Source organism: Ovis aries, chromosome 26, assembly GCF_016772045.2.
Source record: "Ovis aries strain OAR_USU_Benz2616 breed Rambouillet chromosome 26, ARS-UI_Ramb_v3.0, whole genome shotgun sequence".
NCBI lineage: Eukaryota > Metazoa > Chordata > Mammalia > Artiodactyla > Bovidae > Ovis > Ovis aries.
Window position 1 is genome coordinate 41,473,029 of NC_056079.1, and position 24,232 is coordinate 41,497,260.

The 24,232-nt window shown below is 46.4% G+C and overlaps 1 long non-coding RNA gene across 2 annotated transcripts; it reads right to left on the bottom strand.

The window, feature by feature from the left end:
* Nucleotides 1–1,385: 1,385 nt before the first annotated feature.
* Nucleotides 1,386–23,855, bottom strand: LOC106990476 (uncharacterized). 2 transcript variants are annotated; one of them, XR_009598704.1, is made up of 3 exons: nt 23,637–23,855; nt 20,269–20,517; nt 1,386–1,710 (listed from the first exon to the last, which is right to left on the bottom strand). It is a non-coding gene; the product is annotated as an uncharacterized LOC106990476 (long non-coding RNA). The 2 variants fall into 2 exon arrangements; XR_003587158.2 differs by lacking the exon at nt 1,386–1,710 and having other exon boundaries at nt 18,730–20,517.
* Nucleotides 23,856–24,232: the final 377 nt, after the last annotated feature.

The window sequence follows — 24,232 nt, forward strand, 5'->3', positions numbered from 1 at the left end:
CTGAATTATCTCATCCAAATTGCCGTCCTTTCCCATGGCAGCAGTGTGGCTGCAGTTACCACAGTACAACACAATTTATAAAGCCCGAGGCGTATCCGCTAACCAGGAAAACAAGCGTTCTTACCACCCACCTAAACCCCTCCGAGCCCTCAACAGGAAACTCCAACTTTATTAAGACTCATAAAGTAATTGTGAGGGACCAGGAAACATGTACCTACCAAGAATTGTCATGGAATCAAGGGGTCTAAAAGCTGAGAAAGAAAATACATATAGGTCATCATTTCAGCCTCCTATCTCCAGACAGAGCAATCCCTCAGTCACTCAGATGCTTAGAAATTTTGAAAAGATCCCAGATGTGTGTTTGATTTCAGGAGTCCTAGTAGACATATAAAAATAATAACATTCTCTGCTGTATGTTATATGAAAACAATCCAAAAGAATCTGCTAAAACCAGGCTGTATACATGTACTTTGGATGTAAAAGATATAAATTTAAGGGAAAACAGTAAACAAACATGAACTCAGTAGGGATGAAAAAATCTGAAGATAGTTCTTAAAACTGAGACTTCCTCTTAACAAAAATTTGGGTTCCTGATTCTTTGAAATACATATCTACACTGTCAGTGTCATCGACTCGACGGACATGTGTTTGACCAATTTCCAAGAGTTTTGGTAATGGACGTGGAAGCCTGGCGCTCTGTAGTCCACGGGGTCACAGAGTCAGACACGACTGAGCGACTGAACTGAACTGAACAGGGTGAGTACAACCAGTAAAAAATGCAGGAAAAGAAAAGGTTTGAAGTGCTCACATGACTAGGATGGTGGCTGAGTTTTTTCTTTAATTTTGGTTTGCGTAAATCATATGTTTGGATACTAACTATAATAATATTTTTTTTAAAAAAACCTAACATGGTATTTTGTGTTTCATTGATGCTTAGATTACACTGGGCCCTGGGGAAATAAATCATGCAATGGAAGGGCCCCTCCATAGGGGAGTGCCTTCCCAACCACCAGTCTGGAGGGACACTAGCTCTCTTTTGTGTCTTTCTTATCTCTAACCCTGGTTAGTGCTTTACGGGTTCAGGAATGACCTGCCTGCCGTAGGGGGAATAAAAACCTCAAAATGTTAAGAAAAGAATCTGCTGCTCTCGGAAGACTATTTTTTATGTCAGATTATTTTAAATCGACAGTTGTCTCTGTCATAAAAAAATAATAATAATTCATTTATAACCTTCTAGCTCTTCTGCTAATTAGCTGCAAGGCCTAAGGAGCCAAACTGACTTCTCTAAGCCTCCCTTTCCTCATCTATGAAGGTCCATACCTGTGCCATAGTGACTGGTAAGTTGTAAGAAAGAACAAATATGTATCTATAATTAGATGGTTTATTAACTGTTGCTCAAAGTGCTCATAATCCCACCCTGATCCTACTTCTCAGGAATTTTGTTAGGACACAGGGTCTTTATGACTCGAAATTGATGATAGTATAAGAAACCTCCTCAGGAGAAAGATAACAGTGGAGGAATCAGAGGATTTTATTTACCAAATGGGGCCTAAGATATAATATCTTTGAGTTCAAACTCTTCATGTTGCAGATGAAGAAATTCAGGACAAGAAACCCAGTGTCTTATCCAAGGTCAAGCAGAAAGTCGGTGGCAGAATTACAGCTGTGGTCCATCGTGTCTAGAGATGATCTTGTTTCTTCTGGCAATGTCTGGTAGGGGGAAGAAGGGAGAGTCTCAATTATGTTAAAGAACAATATATTAAATATATTTAATATATGAAGAACTCTGATAATATTTTAAAGAACATAAGCCATCAGCGTAGTTGGGAAGGTGGAAAGAAATGGAAGCAAGTGAAGGGAATCGCTGAATTTATAACATGTATTGTACTTGAACCAATTAATGATCACTATTGAAGTTCCCTGCTCCCTACTCAGAATAATCCTTATTGTGTCTTTATTTCATATTGATTGGCATATTTTAAGTAGGTGCTACATTCTCATGCTATATTATCCTGAAGAAACCAAAGGGTGTGCCAGGAAAATCTCCCTCCACCCCTCCCCCCAACTCTGAAAGTCAAGGGCAGGCAAATGCACATATATATAGTGGCTGCTTTGATTAGAAGGCTCAATCTACATTTAAAAGGCCAAAAGGCCCACGTGGTGCAGCACTCTGCCGTCCCTGGGCTTTGAAAAATTGGGCTCCGGTTTAGTAATGCCTCTTTCTGATTCTCAAAATGATCCAATTCTCTTCCTCAAGCCATCTTTAGCGTATCGAGTATCTTTAAGTAGAAGCACTTGAAGTGCAATGTATTGACTGATCCCTAGGAGGTGAAATGACATAGTTGATTCAAAAGAAAGAGACCCCATCTAACTTTCGAGCACTGCTGTTTTTGGTTTGTTGCTTGCACGGAACTTCAAATGTTTCATGAAGCTGATTGTTCTCTTTGGCCAATGTCACATGCAAAGAATTGTCAAACAAATTAACATTAGTTACTATGACTTTTTAAAGCTACCTTATGACTGGATAGAAAGACTTTTTTTTTTTTTTTTTTTTTGGTCAAAAGGAAAAAGCTCTCATGTTGGGAATATAAAAAGAATTTCTATAAAGCTTTTCCGAAAAGATGGACTCACTGCAGATTTCATTCAACTTGTATTATTTTACGTTGCTCCTTTGCTTGAAAAAAGTCATTCCTTATACAGAAGGATAGAAGGATAAAGAAGGTTTGCAAAGAAGATCAGTTCCATGAGGCCTAATACGATCTGGGGTTTTTATCTTCAATTTGGGTTGTTTTTTCCACAGGCTTGTTTTTTTTTTTTTTTTTTTCCCCAAAAAGACACTAATTCCTTTCAAGGACTCTAAGCATTGTCTGACTCAGTCCTGAAGGTTGCTATCACAAAGCTAGGACAGAGCTAAATTATTTTTTCTACCACATGGAGGCATTGAACAACCGTGTGATTTTCAAATTTTACCAAGATTTGGTAAGAGTTGAAAGGTTTCTCAGGCAACAGCAAAAAGGTGGGTTTGATGTCGACAAATGGCTGGCACTTAGTATGGAAGCATTCTTCCCAGTTTATAATTTAGCATCTCCTCTGAGGAACCTGTTCTCTAAACACACTAGCCTTCAGCCTCCTACACGTTGATAACATAAGGACACACTGTATTCGAACATACTGGATTGCAGCTTGAGCAGGTTGGTCCATTAGTTTCTGAAACCTTTTCTTGAACAGAACACATTTTCAGTTTCCTGAAATTTGGAGGGATGAAAGAGTACGGGAAAATTATTTCACGCTCTTAAGTAGCTGTTGTGAAACTTTTTTAAAAAGATCAACTTCCCCTCGGTTCCTTGGTGTGGCAAATCACGAGTCAAGGATCCAGTTTTGAATCCAAGTTACCTCAGTAACTGCAAGGCCCAGAAGCAGTTGGCAGCAAAGACACCAATGTGGACTTGCTAAGCCTACTTGATGAGTTCTGTCTTTGCAGCAGACAGGACTCAAGGCTCAGCCCCAAATCAATTAAACAGCAAATACGTATTAACTGCCCTGTGTGTGCTGAGCACAGCGAGAGGTGTTGCGGTAGAAATAAAGTCTGAGAGGCATTCTCTGTGTGCTTCAGCTGCATTGCCTCTTTGGGATACCTTGCAGTTTAGCTCGCCAGGCTCTTCTGCTCCTGGGATTCTTTCTCCAGGCAAGAACACTGGAGTGGTTGCCGTTTCCTCCTCTAGGGGATCTTCCCGACCCAGGGATCAAACCCCAGTCTCCCGCTTAGCAGGCGGAATCTTTACCAGTGAGCCACCTGAGAAGCCTGTGCCGCCTTTTAGTATGTTGTAAAAGTCAAACCATTATATCTTTAAATAATAAAAACAATATATGGAGGCAGAAAAACTCCGGAAGTTACTGGAGAGACCACAAGTAGACAAATTTGTTCAAAAGAAGTGAGTGGTGGCTGGAAGGGTGAAAAGAAGTCGCCTGGCATTTGCAGAGGGTTCCACGGTGAGCTGAGAAGCCCAGACTTCATTACAGGATCAAAGTACAAGAGAAAGACACTAGAGGCATTTTAGCCTAAGGGGTGTCGTAAGAAGATTAGTTTGATAGGAAAGCCAGGAAGAAGAGGAAGAAGTCTGCAAACCAGGAGGAAGACACTGGGGGAGACTGGGCTTAGGGAACCTGCTCATGAGTCCTAATTCTCTGCGCTCATTTTAATTAATCACGTTTAATGCTGAAGCTCTGGGAATTTAAAGCCCGTGATAGCTGAGAACATGTCTCCTTAGAAGTATTCTAGAACAGTGCCTTGCACTTGGTAGGCACGCAGTACACAGCCATAGGAGACGGGGACTACAGAGGATGAGGTGGTTGGATGGCATCATTGACTCAATGGACATGAGTGTGAGCGCGCTCCAGGAGCTGGTGATGGACAGGGAGGCCTGGCGTGCTGCAGCCCATGGGGTTGCAAAGAGTCGGACATGACTAGCAACTGGACTGAACTGACACAGTCTTAGAAGGCAGGGGATGGACATCATCCTTGGCGTGGATAGTGTCCTCTTTCCCTTCCCCTACCTCTTCCAGTGGCCCATGGTTCACAGGCGTGGGATGATGCTATCAAGCTCTCAATAAGGGACATGCTGGGTCTGTGTTGCTTTTCCCAGGAAAGCATGCGTGGCCCCAAGGTGAGGCCTGAAACGACGCCTTGCCACCCCCCAGAAATGCTGGATGAGTTTTCTAAGGTCAGGCAACTGGTTAGCCACAGAACTTTCCCTTGAAGGAATCCAAGTGGACTGTGGGGACTGGTGGCTTCCACATGGCTGCGCCTCAAACTTGGGGTGCCCGTGGGGACGCTCGCAGCCAGAGGGAACCTCCAAGGGCTGAGTGCACCGCCGTCCTAGCCAGCCGGCACTGCTCTCTGTAGACTGGGCCGGGTCATCCACTTCACAGACCCTCTGCCGCAGACATCAGGCCAGGCACAGACTCACCTCTCCAGCGTGTGTGCGTACCCATGCACACCCCTTGCTTCCTGAATTACACTCACGGAATGGAAGACAATCTTTAATCTCACAGTGGAGTGGGGATGGATGTTGGCCCCACGTGACTGTGAAGGTAGAAGCAAATATCCTGGCTTGCCCTTCCTCATCCCTGACTTCAGTCTCCTTGAAAAGTCTCTTTAGGAACAGACTTGTGGTTGCCAAGAGGGATGGAGTGGGAAGTTGGGGTCAGCAAATGGAAGTTTTAAAGTGTAAGATGGATGGACAACAAGATCCACTGGATAGCACGGAGAATCTTCAAAGTCCTATGCGTGTATTAGTCGCTCAGTCATCTCCAACTTGTTGTGACCCCATGGACTGTAGCCCGCCAGGCCCCTCTGTCCATGGGATTCTCCAGGCAAGAATACTGGAGTGGGTTGCCATGCCTCCTCCAGGGGATCTTCCTGACCCAGGCATCGAACCCAGGTCTCCTGCATTGCAGGCAGACTCTACCATCTGAGCCACGAGGGAAGTCCTATGATAAACCATCACAGAAAAGAATATATTTCTTAAAAAAAAGGAATGTGTATGTATGAATACCTGAATACTGTTCTGTACAGCAGTAATGAACGCAGCATTGTAAATCAGCCATGCCAGGTTTTCCCATGGCCCCGACCTTCCCCGCGACTCCATCCCGGGGAGGAACACAGTTAAGGAAGAAGCAGGCCTCTTCCCAGACCCACACTCCCTCTGACGGACAGTGACGTCTGGAAAGTTCTTCAGCCTGCCCAACTTTTGCTGCTGCCTAGGTAAAACTGGGTTAATAAACCTGATTTCTTTCTTTTTTTTTTTTTTTCATTTTTTATAGAAGTATAGTTGATGATTAGGAAAGACCCTGATGCTGGGAAAGATTGAGGGCAGGAGGAGAAGGGGATGAGATGGTTGAATGGCATCACCGACTCAATGGACATGAACTTGAGCAAGCTCCGGGAGATGGTGAAGGACAGGGAAGCCTGGTGTACTGTAGTCCATGGGGTCGCAAAGAGATGGACACGACGGAGTGAGTGAGCAATAGCGTAGTTGATTTATAATGGGTTACTTTCTGCTGTTCAGCAAAGTGATTCAGATATACACATTCTTTTTCATGATGGTTTATCATAGTATCTTGAATATGGCTCCCCTGTGCTATACAGTAGGACCTTGTTGCTTATCCATATGTTTTTTTTTTTTTAAGGTTAAATAAGAAACATCTATAAACTGCTTAGTCCAGGGCCTGGAATGACCAGAGCTATCATCGCTGACTCTAACACATTATTCTGGTCTAATTAGTATTTTTCAGGACTTAATCCAGCAACCTCGACTTCCTTTGGCTGTCCCAGAGTTAACAAATTAAAAGCACATACAGCCAACCCTGTACTTGTACACTGTTTTGGTTGCTTCCTGTCTCCAGGAGGCACTGCCTTGAGGGACCTCTGCCCCATTCTAGCTTGAGCCCAAGGCCACATCCAGGGAGCTGCATGGCCACCTGCTGAGTGGAGGGCATCGTAGCGCGAGTCTGAGAGGCTGAACAAACAGGTAAGTCAGAAATCGTCTGAGTTTGCCCAGAAGCCCTCCTCTCTCTCAGTGAGTGAGTGAGAACGGCCGAGTATGTGACGCTTTCGCTTCAGTTGTTTGGAGAACTGTCAGGTGAAGGGTCATTCCAGAGGATTTGTGTCTCTTGTACGGAATTCATTCTCTTTCTCTGTAGATGGCAGGTTAGTCCGGCCTCTTCAAAGTGTTAAATCAAGAGGTCTGAAAGGAAACTGGCAGTGGGTAAGCTGGGGTTTTCAAAGATGCTTGAAACGCAAGGAAGTGTCTCTGGACAGTTTGAGGATCACAGTGTGGTCGAGCGTGGAAAATGGTGGTGGAACCGTCTCACTGCCTACATGCTTCTCTGCTGCCAGATTTGCACACTGGATTCCCAAAAGCAACTACACCATCAGCAGCAGCAGTTCGGGTTTGTAAAGGTCTTTTTTTGCACCGTCTATGAGCTATTTAGGTTCCATCTGTTCTAAGACAGAGATTTAGAACTGGGTAACTGGGGGGAATATTTGTCCTCTTAGAGTTCTAAATTTTTACTACATTATGGAGTTGAGAACATAACATTTTTTGAAAACAGATTTTTTTTTTCATATAATTGTATAGAAATTTGTATTCGGAAACCCTTCAACAGTGGAAAAGCTCATTACTCACAACTCTGGGTCACCCCTCTGCACTGCTGTGTCCTTCAGCAACAGAGATGGGAAAACGAGAAGGATCCTTTCTAAGCCTGAGATTTATGTTCCGATATTTAGAGTTTATTTAGTTCTAGTTGTGTCTTAGCTTAAAATAAATCCTTGGGATGGTGGTTGGTCTAAAGAGGTATGTATTTAAGATGTTATTTTTGGAAGCTGCTAGAGAATGAAATGAAAACTTGTGATTTTCCTTGAACTTGGCTTGAGAGTAAGATCAAGATTTTATGAACTTGGAGGTGCATACATTTACTCTGCTCAGAATTTCTAACTTGTAAACGAATGGCTTAGAGCAGAGCCCAGAATAGGGAGCTCAAATTATATAGAGGTTTTCTTAGTTCTGTCCCCATTTATGGATCCATCGTTACCAAAATTGTCCCTCATCCTCTTATTTTAAAAAATAAGTATTGGTACTCCAATATATTTGCATCATAAACACATATTATTGATACCATCCCATTGTTTATTTATTGCACATAAATGCTACACAGATAATTTAGGTTTGGCCCTTTATAGGAATGGCTGGACAGGTTTTCCTTAGGAGCACAGGGTGTTTTAGTTTAGTTTTTTAAATGGGACTTCTGTGTCCTCTTCTTATGAAACCTTCCCTGGGTCGGGAAGATCCCCTGGGGAAGGGAATGGCAACCCACTCCAGTCTTCTTGCCTGGAGAGTTCCACGGACAGAGGAGGCTGGCGGGTTACAGTCCATGGGGTCGCACAGAGTCGGACAGGACTGAGTGAGCAGCACGCGTGGAATGTGCGTGATGTGAAAGATGTGAAGGCAGAGCTGTGTGTGCGCACCATCGCCGAGCGTGCACACCTGGTCTTGTGTGGAGCTAGGCCCTCTCTGCAACATCTTTAACACATAGCTTCTGCTTTCTAGAAAAGTCCTTTTCTGTCTGTTTCATTCGTTTCCTTTTTATTATGAAAAACTTGAAACATTCATAAAAGTAGAAGGCATAGTACAAGGATCCCCCTACACTCACCTCAACACTTACATTGAAGAACTGATATTTGTCATATTTGTCTTTTAATTTACTAAAACAGTTTAAAGTAAACCTATGTCAAGACAATTTACCCTAAATTCTTCAACCTGCTTCTTCTTCAAAAAACGAACAAAAAACACATGCCATCATTATACTTACCCAGTAGCTCAGCTGGTAAAGAATCTGCCTGCAATGCAGGAGATCCCAGTTCAATTCCTAGGTCGGGAAGATCCTCTGGAGAAGGGATAGGCTACCCACTCCAGTATTCTTGGGCTTCCCTGGTGGGTCAGCTGGTAAAGAATCTGCCTGCAATGCAGGAGACCTGGGTTCGATCCCTGGGTTGGGAAGATCCCCTGGAGAAGGGAAAGGCTACCCACGCAAGTATTCTGGCCTGGAGGATTCCATGGACTCTACAGTCCATGGGGTCAGAAAGAATTGAATTCGACTGAACCTTTTTTACTTTCATTATTGAGTTCAATTCAGTTCAGTTGCTCAGTCATGTCTGACTCTTTGCGACCCCATGAATCACAGCACACCAGGCCTCCTGTCCATCACCAACTCCTGGAGTTCACTCAGACTCACATCCATCAAGTCAGTGATGCCCTCCAGCCATCTCATCCTCTATCATCCCCTTCTCCTCCTGCCCCCAATCCCTCCTATCATCAGAGTCTTTTCCAATGAGTCAACTCTTTGCATGAGGTGGCCAAAGTACTGGAGTTTCAGCTTTAGCATCATTCCTTCCAAAGAAATCCCAGGGCTGATCTCCTTTAGAATGGACTGCTTGGATTTCCTCGAAGTCCATGAAATGATGGGACCAGATGCCATGATCTTTATTTTCTGAATGTTGGGCTTTAAGCCAACTTTTTCACTCTCCTCTTTTACTTTCATCAAGAGGCTTTTAGTTCCTCTTCACTTTCTGCCATAAGGGTGGTGTTATCTGCATATCTGAGGTTATTGATACTTCTCCTGGCAATCTTGATTCCAGCTTTTGCTTCTTTCAGCCCAGTGTTTCTCATGATGTACTCTGCATATAAGTTAAATAAGCAGGGTGACAGTATACAGCCTTGACCCTAGTTTTGTCTAAATATTCTGTATATATTCAATTCTCTGATTTCCCTTTAGGATCAAATCAAAGTCCTATTCAAGACCACATGTTCTGGGTTTATTTCGTCTCTTTTAACCCAGAGCCACGCCCAGCTGTTCCACCTCTCCTGCCTTCCCTCAACCGTAGCATTGGCTTGTTGAAAAGACTCGGCCAGTTTGTTTTGCAGAATGTTCCGTGGTTTAGATTTGCTTGACTGTTTTCCTTGTGGTACTGTTTACATGACCCCTTTATCTCTTCTGTATCTTGTAAACCTGAGTTTCCCTAGAAAGGTGTGATTCATTCCAGTTAAACATGGGGAGCGAGACAGTCCAGACCTGGGTGACACCAGATCCTTCCTACTGCGTGACATTAGGAGGCGAAGATTTCTTCCTTCAAAGGCATCTCTGGAGCAGCTGAAACACGTACCATTTCTCATGTGTCTTAAAAAACACCTCTGGACCTGAATTCAGAGCTGTGAAGGTCATTTAGCCTCTCTGATCTTCAGTTTGCTTGCAAGAGATAAAACCAATACATTTGGCACTCGGTGGCACTCGGTATGGCTGGGGGATTGGTCCCCCACTGATGCCAAAATCCAAGGATGCTCAAGTCTCTATGTAAAATGCCGTAGTATATAAGTATGACCTATACATCCGCTCGTACACTTGAAATCATCTCTGGATTACTTGCAATACCTAAAGCAATGTAAAGGCTATTTAAATAACAAATAAACGCTACATAATTGTGAATGCAATGTCAATGCTATGTGAATAATTTCCAGGATGCAGCAAATTCAAGTTTTTAAAAACTTTTTTTTTATTTTAAAAATTTTCACCTAATATTTAGGCTTTTTTAAAAATTAACTTTTATTAGAGTGTAGTCGCTTTACAATGCTGTGGTAGGTTCAGGTGTACAGCAAAATGAATTGGCGATGCATATATGCATATCCCGGAGAAGGCAATGGCACCCCATTCCAGTGCTCCTGCCTGGAAAATCCCACGGACGGAGGAGCCTGGAAGGCTGCAGTCCATGGGGTTGCTGAGGGTGAGACACGACTGAGCGACTCACTTTCCCTTTTCCCTTTCACCCACTGGAGAAGGAAATGGCAACCCACTCCAGTGTTCTTGCCTGGAGAATCCCAAGGGATGGAGGAGCCTGGTGGGCTGCCGTCTCTGGGGTCGCACAGAGTCGGACACGACTGAAGCGACTTAGCAGCAGCAGCAGCAGACTCCTATCCCCTCTTTTCTGAACTTCCTTCTCCTTCAGGTCACCACCGAGCATCGAGTAGAGTCCCCTGTGCTATGCAGCAGGTTCTCATCAGGCATCTAGTTCATACATAATATCAATCGTGTGTGTATATAAGTCAACCCCAACCTTCCAGCTCATCCTCCCGCCCCTCCCTCACTTCCTTGGTGTCCATCCATCAGGTTTTGCTTTTTGGCACTTTTTCCCCCCAGTATTTCTATTCTGCACTTGGTTGAATCCCCTGATTCAAAACCCAAGAGGTACTATTCTTATCATCTCCGTTGTATAGCTGAGAAACTGAGGCACAAAAAAGTTTAAGCCATTTCAGTTCAGTCGCTCAGTCGTGTCTGACTCTGCAACCCCGTAGACTGCAGCACGCCAGGCTTCCCTGTTCATCACCAACTCCCGGAGCTTGCTCAAACTCAGTTTAGCCACCGTCAAACTGCTGGTGAGAAGGGGAGATGAGTGTAAACTCAACCCGCCTGACTGCAAGGCCCGGGCGGGAAGTCACCATATGCGTGTACCATATAATAGCGAAGCAGTGACCAGAAATACCACTGGGTGTTGCGTTAGCAGATGGAGAAGGTGTTTTTCTGTTTCTGTTCTTTTCTCTTTTTTTTCAGCCTTTCACTGATGTTATCCTATTACTTGTATAACCGCAGTATGAATAGGCATTTACAGAGGAAGACATACAGCATGGATATAAAATAACCATCAGAATCATTTGCTACTTACCTGCACTCTGCTTGTGGTACAGAAAATGGAATAAAAAGAATCACATCAACAATAATAAAGAAACTTTGCCTAGAGGAAAATAGACATATTAAGTGATGCCATAAACAGACACTCTTTATTTTCTTCTTTGCAATTCAGTTCCTTTTGTCCTTTCTCATTTGACATATGGCTCACTTCATAAAAACGTTTAAATATTGATTTCCAAATAGCTTCACGTGGTCCTAAAACAATATTGACACACCATGTGGGTTTTTGGAAGGATCTGTTCTGCTGTTTCTATAAAAGATGTTTAGGTTCCTCTTCCCCAGGATTTTTGAGTCAAGAGAGTTCGTTGGTCAATTATACCCAAACACGATGACCATGCAATTTCTCTTTTAAAGGCTGTGGTTGAGTCAGTTTTAAAAGGCACGGCTGTCAGTGGGTCCTCTGGGTTAAACCTCTCAGATGAGCATCTGTCCTCTCCAAGGTATGAAATCATACTTGGCAAAAGGCATCGCAACCCCCAGAACCCTCAGTCAGAGCCGTCGCGTTTTTCATCCACACACAGTAAAGATAGCTGTGAAAACTCTGTGCAGTCTTCACCAGATTTCTGCCACTGAAATCGCTAGTAGGTTTTTTTCCTGCCCTTTTCATTCTGCTACAAATATCAGGAATAACAGTATGTTTACTTTGATAACTGTAATAATCCCAATCCTGGAAATATTTACTGTAACTTGTATAAACACCAGTAAGATATTTGAGGGCTTGCAGGTGGCGCTAGTGGTAAAGCACCCGCCTGCCAGTGCAGGAGACACAAGAGACGAGGGTTCGATCCCTGGGTCAGGAAGATCCCCTGGAGGAGGGCATGGCAGCCCATTCCAGTATTCCCGCCTGGGGAATCCCATGGACAGAGGAGCCTGGTGGGCTACAGTCCATGGGGTCGCAAAGAGTCAGACACAACTGAGCAACTTAGCACACACACACTCAGGATACTTGGAACAGATTTAAAATGTGTAGACATCAGCCTAATATGGGAGAGAGACAAGATCTCAGCAAGCTGTGGTTAAGATAACTATGTCACGAAATTGAAAGAGGATCTTTTGTCATGCCTGGATGTTTCCAAAAAGAAAAGTTTCCTGAAATTTCACATAGCCTATTTCCACTCTAAAGCTACTAAAAATGATCATTTGGGGATTTCCCTGATGGTCCAGTGGTTAAGAATCCGCCTGCCGATGCAGGAAACACAGGTTCAATCCCTGGTCCAAGAAGACTCTACATGCCTCAGGGCAACTAAGCCCATGAGCCACAACTACTGAGCCTGCCTGCCAGGCCCCTCTGTCCATGGGGCTTCTCCAGACAAGAACACTGCCACGCCCTCCTCCAGGGGATCTTCCTGACCCAGGGACCGAACCCAGGTATCCTCACTGCAGGCTGATTTGTTACCGTCTGAAGACCAGAGTATAGATTTAACTAAACTTCATATGAAGTCGGGCAACATTAATTTATTCTTCATTAGATATCGTATTATTTACTCACATTGCATACTTGGCTGCCTCAATGTTACTCTTTTTAAATTTCATTTATTTATCGGCTGCGCTGGGTCTTCGTTGCTGAACGACTTTCCCCAGTTGGTGAGTGAGGGCTACTTCCTAGTCGCCGCGTGCGGGCTTCTTGCTGTGGTGACTCCTCTCATTTTGGAGCACAGGCTCAAGGGCGCTCAGGTTTCAGGCCTTGTGGCTGGTGGGCTCAGTATTTCTCCCGGGCTCTAAAGCGCTGGCTCAGTAGTTGTGATGCCTAAGCTTAGTAGCTCCGCGGCACGTGGGACCTTCCCTGACCAGGGATCGAACCAGTGTCCCTTGCATTGCAAGCTGGATTCTTAACCACTGGACCGCGAGAGAAGCCCTCTTTGTTATTCTGTACTTTACTTTCTGTGTGACTGGGGCCAGACACTTAATCTCTCCTCCTTGTTTTCTTATAAAATTATGATTATTGTTTTTTAAAATATTTTCTCGGCTGTACCACATGGCTTGTGGGATCTTAGCTCCCTGACCAGGGATCGAACTCTCGCCCCTTGCATTGGAAGCTGAGTCTTAACCATTGGACTGCCAGGGAGGTCCCCTAAAATGATGTTATTCAGTTATCCTTCCCCCAAATTAAAAAACAAACAAACAAACCCTGCTTTAAAAAAATGTACATTGTCATATTAAAAATATCTGGAATCATAAATACCTAGATAATGATGTTACTGTCTTTGATAACTGTGACTTATTTACTTTTTATCTGTATCTCCAATATTTCCATAATAATATAAAAAAAGCAAATAAACCATGTATGATAGAAAAAAGTTATCCTCCCAGACTGCCCCGGTGGTCCCGTGAGGGCACGTGGGCCGGTGCGCCGATGCTGCCTGTCCTGTGTTCCCTGCAACCCCCCCACCACCACCAGCCCCCGCTCTCTGCGGCCTTTGCGCTTTCAGTGGAGGTGGGCGACCTGTCTGCCCGGGGGCGGTGCCTCGGAGAGAATTCAGGGCTCCCTGATGCCATCTACCAGAGCAAAACTAACGGGCCAGACTAGGACATCCCTGAAGCCAGGCCCTGCGTGTGCGTCCAGGAGCAGAGGAGGCCAGCAGCCTGCTCCCACCTGGAGGAGGCCCAGGAAACAGCGCCTGGACGCCTCAGAGACCTCCAGAGGCCCCTTGCTCTTCCTCGTCTCCGTCTCAGCCTTCGCCACCCTCGCTGTCTAGACGGAGCCAACAACCTGACCGTGTAATTAAGCCGTGCGGTCACCCTGGAGACAGCAAGGGCTGAGAGACACGCTGGGCTCCAGCCCAGCACCTGGCCAGGTGGGCGGTCCAGGAGCCACGAGGAGGCAGCGCCCCACCTTTCCCTCCCCATCCAGCCTTTTTTTTTTTTTAAATGTATTCAATTAACATAGTTTAATTGGAGGATAATTACTTTACAATACTGTGATGGTTTCTGCCGTTCATCGACACGAATCAGCCACGGGTATACATGTGTCCCCCCTCCCCCGCCCTGTCCTGGACCCCCTCCCACCTCCCTCCCCACCCCATCCCTCTGGGCTGACCCGTGCACTCTCTTTGGGGGCCCTGCTTCATGCATCGAACTTGCACTGGCCATCTATTTCACCTAGGGCAATTCCATCCCTATAGAGCAAAAGGGGGAAAATAAGACGCAGATGGCTCCCATTCTAAGATGCTTTCCTCCTTGCTGGGTTTCCCCGAGCACGTGTGACCCCCAGCCTCGGCTCTGACCGGCAGGCCTTAGAGAAAGGACCGCCCAGGGAGCGGGGAGCTTGCGTATAAATGATGCCTCTCCCTTGGGTCTTCCTTACCCCTCCCTGCACCCCGTCCCCGCCCGTGCTCCCTGTCACCACCCTCTGCTTCCATCTGTGTCAGAGGAAACCCCTTGAAGCATCTGCGAAACAAACAAACAACCCACAAGGCTGTCTTCTTCCTCCAAGGTTCCTGGCACTCCTTTTCAAGACTGAAATTGTCACAGAAAATGATTTTGGTGGGTTCAGGAACATAAGTTTTAATTCTCAGCCTCCAAGCAAACATTTCAACCAAAGATTCCCCTTACCTTTAAAAAAAAAAGTGCCAAGTAAGTTTCTGCAGCAAAGAAAGACCTAGTATTTTCCCAAGCTTTCTTGCAAACAGAGGCCCCTTAGACAATATTTACATCTACGTGTGGGTGAGTGGAGACTGTGCTCCGGGCACTTTAAATAAGAGAGGCTTTGAGAGCTTCCAGTAAGGCTGGCGGGCATTGAGGCGTGAGGATGCTGTAACCCAGGGAGCAAGCCCTGAGTCGTGAGAAAGATCTCACAGTGGTGGAGTGTGCGCGAGGACCACGCCCTGTGCCAAGCGCCCTGTGTGCGCGCGTGTGCTCGGGCGTTCAGTCCTGTCCGACTCTGCGACCCTGTGGACTGCAGCCCGCCAGGCTCCTCTGTCCTTGGGATTCTCCAGGCAAGAATACCAGACTGGGTTGCCATTTCCTGCTCCAGGGGATCTTCTCGACTCAGGGATCAATTCTTCCTCTCCTGTGTCTCCTGCATTGGCAGGCGGGTTCTTTACCACTGCAGTCTGGGAAGCCCATAGACATGAGCTTCCTGTTTGACCTTCATAACCACCCCATGAGGCAGAAACGAATCTTCCTGATCTACAGGTGAGGAAACCGAGACACAGTCTTAGAGCGGGGGTCCTGACATGGGTCTCTGCCCCCAGGCCCTGCTTCTCCTGTGTGGTCCTGCCTCAGCCGTATTTGCAATCTGTGTTTTCACAAGCCCCCCAGGGCGATCCGTCTACACCTTCCCCTCTGGCACTGAGCCCAGTTCTTATCCTGACCCTCTGGGGTTCTCAGAAAGCTCAGTTGCTTATCCCTAACATGAAGATGGGCTCACGATTGTCGTGGAGAATTCAGTGGGACTTAGCAGCCGCTTTCTAAAGGTTTCTGTGCAGCATTTTTGAAGTTTGAGTAAACAGCACTATGCAATTAGCAGCAATAATTAAAACCTGATTTTCAAAAAGCTACATTTGAATGACAATAGAAGTAATACGCACTCAGTATAGGAGATTTGGAAAATAAAGATGGAGAAAACAAAGTTTTCCCGTAAATCCACAATCCTGAGATAACCAAGGAAACATTTAGTTGACTTTCTTCCCAGTATTTTCTCTCCATGTATATGTTTATGATTAAATATATTATTTTTCCCAAATAGGGATCATTCTATATGTATACATTCATATCCTGAATTTATTTCTCTTCACATTTACATGATGAGCACTTAAAAATTACTTTAAGCTCGTGAATACAAAAACTGCCTTCCAGGGCCCAGACTCTGGGTCAGAAAGTTCTTTCCACCTAGTTTTGTTTGTTTTTGTAAATTTTATTGAAGTGCAGTTGATTTACAATGTTGTGTTAATTTTCACTGTATAGAAATATATATGCTTTTTCATATGCACAGGATATTGTATCATATTATGGACTACTCTTAATTTTGGTTAAGTGTACACAAAGTATGGCGAAATACTAACAACTCGTAAATCAGGATGGAATATTCTAGGCTTTTAACATTCTTGGATGCCTGAAAACTTTTGTAAGAAAATGTCAAGGAAAAACAAAAGCAAATGATTTACTCCAGCGCTTCTCACAAGTCAGATGGGCTGAACCATCATCACCTGAAAAAAAATTTTTTTTATTAAAATTCTGAGTACTAAAAAGAAAAGAATTAAATCCATCAATTTAAGAATTAAAATTGAGACTGCCCTGTGCTTGAGTATTTCAGAGATAAATCCATGGTTTAGAGTGAAAAGCTCATGAAAAGGGGGTGGGGGGGCTGGAGGCAGGTCAGGGAGACTGTAGGACCCTGTGGGAGCCCACCTTTTTCTGGGCGTCGCAGCCCCTCCACCTGTGGGGTGAGGAATGAGATCTGGGGCTCCAACTGTGCGAACTCCTTCCAAGCAGGAACTGTCTGGTTTCTGCTTTTAAGTCTCCGTGTCCCAGTGCTCAGCACATGCCCGGCACGTGGTAGGGATGGAATAAATCTGACGGGTGAATGGATGGGTCAGTACATGAGCTGGTGAATGGATAAAGGAGGGAAGTGGAGAAGGCGGGCCGCTGCCTAAGGGTATACACAAGGCATCTCTTCTGCCCTCCCTTGGCCCTGTGCTGGGGGGGCTTTCCAGATGGTTCAGTGGTAAGGAATCTGCCTGCAATGCAGGAGACCCGAGTTCCATCCCCAGATAGGAAAGATCTCCTGGAGGAGGAGATGTCAACCCACTCCAGTATTCTCGCCTGGAGAATCCCATGGAGCCTGGTGGGCCTCCATCCATGTGGTCACTAAGAGTCAGACATGACTAAGTGCACACACCCGTTTGGCCTGTCTGTGCCTCAAGCTCCACCACGAGATTACTTCCTTGCAGCAGTCTTCAAGGGCCTGCTTTTACAACCGAGCACCCCTGGGAGGACTCCCGTTACATTTATCGGCCTTTGCAAATATGTTGATGTGGGATTTTAGGAAAAGGCTTTCCTCCCATTTGCCATAGTCAGCAATACTGTAGGTAAACCAGCTTCCTAAACTGAGTTCTCTGTTCTTTTGAATATTCATAAATTGTCTGCCCTTTAAGGGTATTGTCTCCAGGAGCAAGGAGACTTTGCCTTAGGAAGCTCGAGGAATGTCTGAAGCAGAGAGATCATAGAATCTTCGCACTGAAAGATCTTAGGGTGTGACATTTTGTTCCCTGGCAAGGATGGAATCATCTGGTGAGGGCCATGTGGCCCCTACAACCTGGAGACTGTGTGTGTGTGTGTGTGTGTGTGTGTGTGTCTCTGTGTGTGTGCCTGGAAATGGTATTTATTTATTTTAAAAATTTTTAAATGAATTTTTGTTGGCATATAGCTAACCTGGAGACTTTTGCTCTGGGAAGGGCTAGTGGCGAGCAGGACTGAGCGAAGACACGCCTGAATTGAGGTGGGGCTCAGGAACTTGGATTTGCCGCTTGTCATCTTTGTGGGAGAATCTTAAATCTCTCAGCTGGCTCTTCAGTTGACAACCAAGAGGAAGCAAGACGGGGTGCAGCCCCCGCCGCCTCCCCGCCACCCCTGCAGCCAGCGGTCTTCGCTGCACCCCCATCATGAACCCCTCTGCTTCCACCCGCAGCCTCTGCCCGTTTGCGCCTACAGATTCCCAGTAATCAGGTGGCGGCTCCGCCCCAAGCCCTGCAGTGGCCTCCCGGCTCTGAGCAGAATCTGACCCGACATCGACGCGGCCCCGTGTGACGTGGCATTCTCTGCCAGCCTTCTGACCCATCTCCTGCTTCTCTGCCCCTGCTCTCTCTACTCCTGCTGCTCTGTCCCCACCCCAGGCTCCGCCCCGCCTCACTCCCGCACTCCTCTGCTCAGATGTCTTACCTGGTCCACCCAAAAGCAGGAACCTTGCCCACACCCTGCCCCACTTTCTACCCCCATGCATGCATATGTGCTAAGCCGCTTCAGTCGTGCCTGACTCTTTGTGACCCCGTGGACTGTAGCCCACCAGGCTCTTCTGTCCATGGGATTCTCCAGGCGTGAATACTGGAGTGGGTTCCTGTACCCTCCTCCAGGGGGTCTTCCTGACCCAGGGATCGAACCTGCTGTCTTAGTCTCTTGCACTGGCAGGCGGGTTCTTTACCACGAGTGCCACCTGGGAAGCCCTCTCTACCCGCAAACCTGCGTTATTCTTCTGCATTGCATCTTTCACCACACGACACTTGATATATTTGTTTCTTTGTCTTTTCCCAACTAGAAAAGAAGCTCCCTGAGAACAAGCATGCTTGCTCAGTTTACTGCTGTCGTCCAGGGCCTAGAACCTTGCCTGCATTCTAATTTTTTTTTTAAGTGAATATTGAATGAATCTTAAAGAACAGCAATGGTATGATTTTATTTTATTTTCATACCATTTTTGTACCATTACCATTTTTCCAATTCAATGTTCCTATTATTTTTTATTACAGTGTTTTTTATTTCAAAGGAAAATCCAGACTCAGAAGGAGTAGGCAGTTGTAAATCGATTCTGAAATGTCATAAAACATGAAGTGAGTCTTTTCCATTTGCTCCACAAACAAGGCTCAGGAACAGTGGCCATCTGACTCTGCCTGTGCGCCTGGGTTTCCTGGGTTATTTAAGGAAGGCCAGAGAGCCGGAGGTTGGGAGGGCTTCTGGCATTGTTTTCCATATTTAGCTGCGGGACTGTAGGGCCAGGTATGAGGCCTGAAGTTTAAATGCAAAGGTTCAAAACATTCAGGGGGTGCGAGATGACTTTCCTCAACCTGATTTAAAGGAAAAACTTTTTGAAAAGTCACAAATTCGTGCAAAACTCAGTATAACAGATAGCTTGTGTTTGGTTTTCGTGCGTGCTAAGTCGCTTCAGTCGTGTCTGACTCTTTGAGACCCTACGGACCGTAGCCCACCCAAGTCCTCTGTCCATGGGATTCTCCAGGCATGGATACTGGAGTGGGTTGCCGGGCCCTTCCCCAGAGGGTCTTCCCGCCCCAAGGATTAAACCTGTGGTTCTGTGGCTCTCCTGCATTGGCAGGCGGGTTCTTTACCACTTGCGTCACCTGGAAAGCCCGAGTTTCGGTTTAGCCTATTAAAAAACCTTGTCTAGAACTTCCCTGGTGGCCCAGTGGCTGAGACTCCAAGCTCCCAATGCAGGGAGCCGGGGTTCGATCCCCGGTCAGGGAACTAGATCCCACGTGCTGCAGCTAACACCCAGTGCAGTCAGATAAGTAAGTAAAAATAAATGCATTTAAAAAATTGTCTAAGTTCACTGACAATGTGTGGGGCCCTACGTGGGAAACCTTAAAAAAGGGCTAGCTTTGCGGTTTAGCACTAAGATGGCGCCTGGCGGTCGAGATGAGGGCGTGGCCTAAGTTTGTTAAAACTTTTGATTGGCTCTCTTGATTTCCGTGCACGTGGATAGCACGTGATCACCATAGACTCTTGTTACAATGAAGAGTATGACGACTTGACCTTTAATGTGATTGGTGCAACTACGGCATATTACAATTTGACCTTTAACGTGATTGGCCTAACCCTCGCAAAACCCCCTTGCTTGCCTATATAAACCAAGAGCTTGAGACAATAAAGTGGAACGGTTTAGACAGAATCATTGTTGTGTCTGACTGTCTCTTGTTCGCCGAGGGGCTGGGTTGGCGGACAGCAGGCTCACCTCTCCTTGGGACCCCTCGGCTTTGCTGAGGGAAGTTCCACTGCTCCTCTTTCTGCGGAGCGCCCCCCCGCCCCCCTCAACAACGCACCGGCCTGACAACTTCCTTTCCATCTTTGTATGTACCAAGTCTACTGTTTAATTTCATGACTGGCATTTGTCAAGCCAGAAGCCCAGGAGAAACGGAGCGTGTTTATTTCACGAGTGGACGTTATGTCTCTGAAATGACCCTTCACAACCTCAGTCAAGCTCCTAGGTCAATATTTCTCAAAACTTTATGAGGTGGAAAAAATCACCTAGGGAGTCCTGTTCAGTGTGTGTGGATTCCTGGGCGCCACGCAGCGAGATCTGGATCCCCCTGAGAGGGAGCTGGCAAAGCCGGTACCCTGGAGTGAGGTGCAGCGGAGCTCCCAGAGAGCCGGGATCCCTTCGAGGCGAGGACCGCGCCACCGAATGCCACAGACTCCACCCAGGGCCTCCTTAGAGGTTCTGAGGCTGAGACAGCTCTTCTGGAATGTTCTCCGGGAACCAACTGAGGGATCTCCCTAGAAAGGAGGGCAGACAAGGGGCTGAGAAGAAACAAACACCCCAAGATACAGCACTTAATAGAGACTGACTCGGAAGCCTCCGACATTTTGCAAACTCTCTCTGGCAATTATCAAAAGATAATTCTCGTTAATCCTGTCAAGACAAGCTTTCAGATGACAGAGTGATAAGGATACCTCCTTTTAACACTCGAGACTGTCTTGAACTCACCGTGTCAGTTATAGCGGCCTCTCTGAACCCGCTCTGGTTTCTTACTGCTCGTTTCTGGCTCTAGAAGAGTGACCTGGAGCTGAGCCCGGCTCCTCCATCAGAGACGCCCAGGGGCTGAGCTCAGGGGGTCTGGGGAAACGGCCTGCAAACCGCACACCCTGAGAGCTACTATAGCCTGTGATAAGGCTTCAGTTAATAGTTGCGATGGGAGTGAAAGAAAGGAAAGTATTAGTCCCTCCGTTGTATCCAACTCTTTGCTTCCCTATAGACTGTAGCCCGCTAGGCTCCTCTGTCCATGGGATTCTCCAGGCAAGAATACTGGAATGGGTTGCCATGCCCTCCTCCAGGGGAGCTTCCTGACCCAGGGATCGAACCTGGGTCTCCTGCACTGCAGGCAGATTCTTTATCGGATGGCGGTGGTAGAGACTTTATGTTGGCTTTCTCCCCATGAATCCTGTCTTATGTTTCCATTGTTTTAAAAATGCTCATATCATGCACAGACATTTCTTGTTCAAACAAACAAAACACAAGCATGTAAGTCAAAACAGAAGAGCCCCACAACCCCTTGCCTGGCCTAGATCCACACCCAGAGCCCCACGCTTCTAGGTTGGGTCATGTCATTCCAGACCATTTTTGAAGAGTTGAAAAAAAATGTCCTTTAGGCCACAGGGAAAGGGACAGATGTTCACTTGGCTCCCCTGGGCTTCCCTGGCGGCTCAGCTGGTAAAGAATCCGCCTGCAATGCGGGAGACCTGGGTTCCATCCCTGGGTTGGGAAGATCCCCTGGGGAAGGGAAAGGCTACCCAGTCCAGTATTCTGGCCTGGAGAACTCCATGGGGTTGCAAAGAGTCAGACACAACTGAGCGACTTTCACTTTCACTTTGCTCCCCAGGGCTTTGGCAGAACCAACCTGCCTCCTTTCTCTTAAGACCTGAATGGCTTTGGACTGTCAGGACAGCGTCACTCCGCTCCGTGGCATCTCTCCACACAGCCGTCAACCTGCTGCCTTCCTGCTGCACTCGATACACCAAGGATCTACTCTCTCAGCTTCCTCTCCGTCTGACTCCCGTCTCTATTCTGGGTCATTTCAACACACATCAGGGTCTCTTAGTTCCCTGACCTGTCAGTAACTTGTTCCCCATCCCCAGCATCCATCTCCCATCACAGCTTTGTCTTGGCAGCACCAGTCACGGTACCCAACCCAACCACAGACACTGCTCTCAGACCAACACCTCTCTCCCACTCTCCCAGCTGCCTTTTGCTCGGTTGCTTGTTTCTCTTGCTTGGACATACAAGCCCTTTTCCTTTTCCAGGTGTTTGCTCTTGCTTTTCTTCAATCTAAGTGGGTCGTCTTATAGCTCCTCACTTTGCTGGATGATTCTCTGGTTCTGTGTCTCCTAAAGATGTCCCCGCTCCTGGGAAGCCTTCCCTTCCTCACTCTCTCTAACACCCTCTTGTCTCTTTCACAGATCTCATCAAAGTCTCTAGTTGTCTGAGAACTCTTAGGGTTTTCTCTCTCAACAACACAGTGAAGTTTTCTTAACTTAAAAAAATCCCAACAATGCAAATGAACTTCTTTATAAAAAAGAAATACACTCACAGACATAAAAAACCAGCTTATGTTTATCAAAGGGGAGAGGGGGAGGATAAATTAGGAGTTTGGGATTAACATACACACACTGCTATATATAAAACAGGTAAACAACAAGGACCTCCTTTATAGCACAGGGAACTCTACTCAATGTCTTATAATAAACTATAATGGAAGATAATGTAAAAATGAAAACATGTGGCTACGTGTATATGTATCAGGGCTTCCCTGTGGCTCAGTTGGTAAAGAATCTGCCTGCAATGCAGGAGACCCAGGTTTGATCCCTGGGTCAGAAGATCCCCTGGAGAAGGAAAAGGCTACCCACTCCAGTGTTCTTGCCTAGAGAATTCCATGGACTATACAGAGCTGTACATGACTGAGCGACTTTCACTTCACTTCACCCACTCCAGGATTCTTGCCTGGAGAATTCCAGGAACTTAAGAGCCTATGGGCTACAGTCCATGGGATTGCAAAGAGTTGGACACGACTGAGTGACTAACAGCTTCACTTTTTCATTTACGTATAAATGAGTCATTTTGCTATACATCTGAAGCCAGCACAACATTGTAAATCAACTGTATTTCAATTAAAAATTTTTTTAAACCACTGGAAAAAAAAATTTCAGCTTCAGGATTCAAATGAAAATACTTAGTGGGAATTCCTGGTGGTCCATTTCTGACACAGAGGTCCCACCCAAAGCCTCCCTACACAGAGGTCCTCTCAGCCTCACCCTGGGCTTCCAGAGCCCGGGAAGTGCTGACGGGGCTACCTGGATTAAAGATTCCACCCCGCAAACGGACCCAGAATTTCTGAGGCCTGAGCTCCCTGAGGAGTTTTGTAGAATGGCTGTTGGGAGCAGAGGAGGCAGGCATGTCCCAGGGAGGCCTCATGTTTCCACGTCCACAGAATCTGCAGAGTGCCTGGCACCGAACAGGCAACACAAACACCTCTCAAATTTGGCAGCTGGATTTATGCCCACGTTTGCAGATTTGTGAGCACAATAAAAGTTATTCTAAGAAACTGTTTTATGGTCGTTTTTATGCAGTCTTACACATCGAGACCAGATATATTGAGGTTCCATGGGCCTCACAGTCACTCGGGAGAAAACAGGTCTCACAGGGAGAAAAATGGGGTGGTGGGGAGGGATTCCTGGGCCCCAGAGGAGGGACTGGGAGCTGCCAGAGACGCAGGTACCAGCGGGCAGGGCAGCCTGGTTCTGCGCCGGGCAAACAGGTGCACGAGGTGCCGAGGGCAGGTTGACAAAGGGAGAGGGGCCCATTCAGGCTCATAGAGCCGGGGAAGCAGTGAGTCACTTACCTCCAGTGGAGAGGTTCTGCCTGGTCCATTGCTATCAGAATCGCCAGCATTTATTAACCCTTTTGTATGTGCCAGCCACCTGAGAGTCCTTTGCAAACACGCTCTCTAATCCTTGCACTCTATGAGTAGGAGTTATTTTTTCTCTTTTACTTCAGTTGTAGGGAAACCGCCTAGGAGACTTGAAACAGCCTGCCAGAGGTCACGGAAATCGGAAGTGGCAAAATCAGGGCTCAAACAGAACCCTGTTCAGTGAGCAAACCACTGTTGCTGCTGATCCCATGACCGCCACTATCAGCTCTGAGCCTCAGTCCCCTCCCTGTTCGATGCAAGTGGTGCTGGCTCTCGCCCGCGGAGAGGAGAAATAAAATAAGGCTCGTTAGACCAAGGCTGTCTGGTATGACAGCCGCTATCCACACGCGGCTGGTCTGAACCGGGACCAGCCGGCTCAGACCATACCAGATTTCAGAGTCTCTGTGAAAAAAAGATGACCGTGGCCGTTAAGCCCGTGGAACCTGAACATATCTGGTCTCGTTGTGTATGACTGCAGAAAAATGACTTAGAACTTAGTGAAAAAAAGATGGTAAATGGTCTCAATA